Here is a 4,634-nt window from a genome sequence, read left to right as displayed (position 1 = left end):
CTTTCTGTGCTGCCTCCATGGGAAGAAAGCCTCAGCTTGCAGGCTGGGAGGGAACCACGTTGTACTCCAACAGTTCTTTTAATCTGGGTGGCATGAAGAGTGCTCTAAAGAAGCAGGTGGTCCCAAATGTAGACAGTACTATGACAAGAAGACTGCAGATGGTCTGTGAATCAATCCTTGTTTTTGAAGAGGCCCCAAGCAATATTACACACAGCCTGGACATAATGTGTGGTTGCAACCTTCCCCTTCACTGTGACCAGGATGCAAAGCCCCATAAGGGTTTAGAGCTACATGGTGGTCTACAATAAATTTTGAGGGCTGGCAAGGTCCCACTGGTATGAATTGTTAAGGAATTTCTTTGTTAAATGCTTGGCTGTAACAGCATCCTGTGGCAATGGGTTCCACAGGGTGATTACACGTTGCCTAAAAGGTATTTCCTTCCAGAATTGCAAATTATCTGGCTTCCATTGACTTGCCCTCATACTTGTGGCATCGTGCTGGGAAATCAAGGCATTTTATCCTACAAAGCTATGCTGTGACATTTTAACACAAAGCTCTGGGCTTGTCTTTCAGCTGAAGTGTGGCACAGCCAGGAAAAGTTGAATGTTGCTGTTACTGGACTTACCAAAGGATGAAGGGAAGGGATGGGAAGGGGAGGGCAGCATCTCCCCTCTCTTTGAGCATTAGCATTTTTGGGTCTGTAGAGCAGTCATGCACTGCTCAAGAAATTGAGAAATTGTGCTGACTTCTGCTCCTCCATCTTCACTTCACAGTAAGGCTACAGCTGCTCAAGTTTTGATAATTAAATCCATGTAAAATAAAGCTGCCTTCACCAATGCCAACTCTTAATGCAAGTGATGCTACTTAGATGTTGATGATGTTTTGAATTAAATCAAACCAGTAGAAGCCACAGTTAAATCTCTTTAAGGTTAAATTTTATTTACACTGTACTCATGTAACTGGATCAATTTAAAAATCAAATTTAACTCTACCAAGGCAATTTTCTCACTGGTTTGCTGAGTGAAAAGCCAGCAATTCTCATTGACTGTAAAAATGTGGTTGATGGAAAAAAATGAACAAACAAACAACAAGGCCAAATGTCAGTGCAGGATATGCCACTATCAATCTTTTGGGCCCCTGACAGTAGCTTTAAGAGAGTTAGTTGATTTTCACAATTTTCTGAGGTGAAAAAAAAAGGAGGAAATACTTAACCATCAGCAATTTTGACAGTGATTGGGGCTGACAGCCTGAAGCAGAGCAATAGGATGAAAGTGAAAAGATGCTGACAGCCAGAAGGATTTGTCTATGGGAATGTGGAGGGGTTGGGATGATGGAAGGGGTTAATTCTCTAACAAAGGTAATTTGCATTTTTGCACATTTTATTCTTTTGTTTTTGGCTGGATGAGTGGACTTCTCTGTGCTGGTACTGACTTCTTTGGGGATTATTGGCTCTGCTTCTTTGACAGAACAAAAGAGCCTTTGTTGTCCATCAAAGATGATTGCAATCCATCCAGATACCCAAAGCCCCAGAAGGGGGAGGTGAATGTGCAGTAGCTGCCTGAGTTCCTTCCCCCACAAATAGCATCAATAAGATTTCTGGCATAATTTGAATCATTATTGAAATCTTATAAAGGAAAACGTTCTTCAGCATTTACCTCAGTGCAGCTACTGATGTAAATGGTGGCTTAAATAAGACTTAGAGCAGGGCTGGGAACCTGAGCTGTATTTCTGAAGGTCTGTCAAGTGAGTCTGAGCACAAGTAATTTGGGATGAAATTACTTATAGAGTCTCTTTCACCCAACTGTTTCTGTCTTGGGGGGTTTATGAAATCTTTCTGCACTGTGTTGCTTCTGGATCAGAGATGTGAGAAAAGGTCAGACCTCTGGTGGAATAAAGACACATTTTAAAGTCAAAGGTCCCAATTCACTTTACTTAATGGAACAGAATTAGGAAACTGCTGATGTTGGACCCCTGGCACAGTCCAGGGTGAAGGATAAAGACATCCCTCTCCCCTTCCAAAAGATAATGGAGCTGATCTAAACTTCACATCCTTCACTTACTTCTGGTGACTGCCAAAAGAGTTTAAATTTGTCTCCAAGCTTAGGCATAGCCACCAGATCCCACAAACCATATATTATGAATCTAGCCATAAACATCTAGATGCCTTCTCAAGGTTTTATATATTTATCTGGATTTATAGGAGCAGCTCATGCAGCTGTGTGTGAATGTATCTGTATTTATCTACAAAGCTGCTAGAAAATGGTTGGAGAATGAGAAGTGAATTGTATACCAGCAATACTGAAATACTGAGCTTCCTACTTCTGAATTCTTGGGTGTCTGGGTGAAGAGGGATTAATTGCAGGATTTGGGTCCTGAAGAGCTTGTTGTACTTCAATTAAAAAAAAAAAAAAAAGAAGGTGAACATGGATGTAATAAAGAAAAATTGCCTAGAACTCAAAAATATAAAACCAATAGGAAAAGAATATTAAAAACCCCTCAAGAAATGGAATAAATATTCATTAAAATATTCAAAAGCTCAGATGCTTTCATCAGTCACCGCAGGAGGGAAAAAATAATTAGAAATAATAATAAAAAAACCTTGAAAATCCTTTAAAAAAGAGGGAAGGAACAGCACATCCTCTGCTCCCATGAGCTCCACAGCTGATGCGCAGCTGAGCTGTGGCCAAGGGCTTCCCCTCTAGCTCAACTTCCCCTGGAGATTTAAACTGCATGTGTTTTAAAATGCACATACTTGCCTCAAACCTACCAAAACACTGCTTCCACCTGAATTTTCCCTTGTGTTCACACCACAGCACTATAGGAAAATAAAAAGAAGTGCTAATCTATCCTACAGTTTCCCAAAGAAGGACTCTGGGCAGGGGTTTGTGAGTGGATTTGACAGATGTACGAGCAGATGGTGAAGGACACTCCCTGAGAGCAACCGATTCCCAGGCCTCCATGTCCAAAAAAATATCTTTCCATGCATAATGTGATTTTCAGAGGGAAGAAATCTAGCGTTCATGTCTCACACCAAAACTTCTCCTTCATTTCTTCAACACGCAGGGATCGTACAAAAACTCCTGCCTGCAGAAAAGAGCTGTCTGGTGGTGATATGCCACAGGGCTTGACCCCGGTAAAACCCTAACAGCCCTAACAGCTCTGTCTCACAAACTTCTCTACAGTTGTCTGGCTACCACAGGCAGCCAAATTGGGATCACCTTGTGTTTGTGTTGGGTGTGACATATTAGGCCTGTTTTACCAGAATGTGCTGTGCAAAATGACATACCCTGTGCACTATCCATTTAATTCCTGCATTTCTGGACAGCCCACCCACTGAAATACACTATGCTGGAGCAGGGCTGATGCCTTGTCAGATGTATGTGAGCACCTGGTGAACCCCCATACTGAATGTGATGGTATGAAATGGAGCTGATGGGCCTGTTTCAAGGATGATGACTTGATGTAAAAAGGTGCTTTTCTGATCAGATGGGGTGGGAGCCAGGAGAAGGGCAGTTTGTGATTTATTCCAGTGCTGTTGGTATGATTTTAGCAGCAATTTGGGGAAACAATGTCAAACCCTGCTGGTCTCTTGCTGGAGGCTCTCAGCCTCCCCATCTCACCTTTCTTTGCCTGGTGTATTTATCGTTTTTACATTTAATTCTGCCTTCGTGGGGACAGGACCCTTTTTGCCCATGTTTCACACAGGTCTCAAGGCAGCAGGGAGGAGGAGGAGCTCCACCCCATCACCCCACTATGTCCAAGCCCTTGGCCAGGTGCTTCGGGGCAGCATGAAGCCAGCCCAGCCTCTGGGCTACCTGAAGTGGACAGGACAAGGGGCTGCATTAGCAAGAAACAGACCAAAAAGCTTTGGGAAGACTTAAAGCAAGAGAGGGACTTTGGGGCTCCTCTGTGTGTGTGGTGTACTGAGAAGTTTGTCAGGAAATGGCCAGGGGGGAGATGGACGAGAAGAAGAACAAAAGGCGATGGCTTCCCTCAAAGCCAGCCCCCAGCTCTACAGCAAAAGCGTCTTGTGTGCCCCCGGGAGGCACCGTCCCGAGAAGCCGGGGAGGGAATGCGGAGAGGGAATGCGGAGAGGGAATGCGGGGAGCCCGTCGGGAGCCGCCGGTGCTCTGGGGGGTGCTCTGGGGCCGGCAGGCAGCCTGAGGGAGCCAAGCGGGCAGCAGGAAGCTCTGTCTGCCCCCCGGGGACAATCCAGGAGACCACGCTGGGGATGTGGGGTTGTCCTCGGGTTGTTTTCGTTGTAGCGAGGTTAGCAAAGGGTCCCCAGGCAGTGGAGACCCTCCCGCCCCTCAATGCTTCCCCCCCTCTGACTCAAGTGAGTTCAGGGGCGGCTTCAGCAGTGGGGAGGCGGGCGGCTGGAGGGGTGCGTGGGGGGTGCTGCCTCTTTACCCTGCCCAGGGGGGGCTGCTGCGGGGGAGAGAACGTCCCGGAGGGGCAGAGCTGCGGGGCTCCTCCCGGGAGGACAAGGTGGGGGGAGCGGTAGCACCGAGGAAGCGGCGCGGGCAGGGGGGGGAGGCCTCGGCTGCCCGCCCCGGGGAGGGGGCTGCCGGGGTTGGAAGAGGCTTTAACGTGGAGGGGGAGGTAATGGAAGGAGGGCCGGCGCTGGGGGTTTG

This window comes from Heliangelus exortis, chromosome 2 (genome assembly GCF_036169615.1).
Source record: "Heliangelus exortis chromosome 2, bHelExo1.hap1, whole genome shotgun sequence".
NCBI lineage: Eukaryota > Metazoa > Chordata > Aves > Apodiformes > Trochilidae > Heliangelus > Heliangelus exortis.
Note: the sequence above shows the minus strand (reverse complement) of the source record.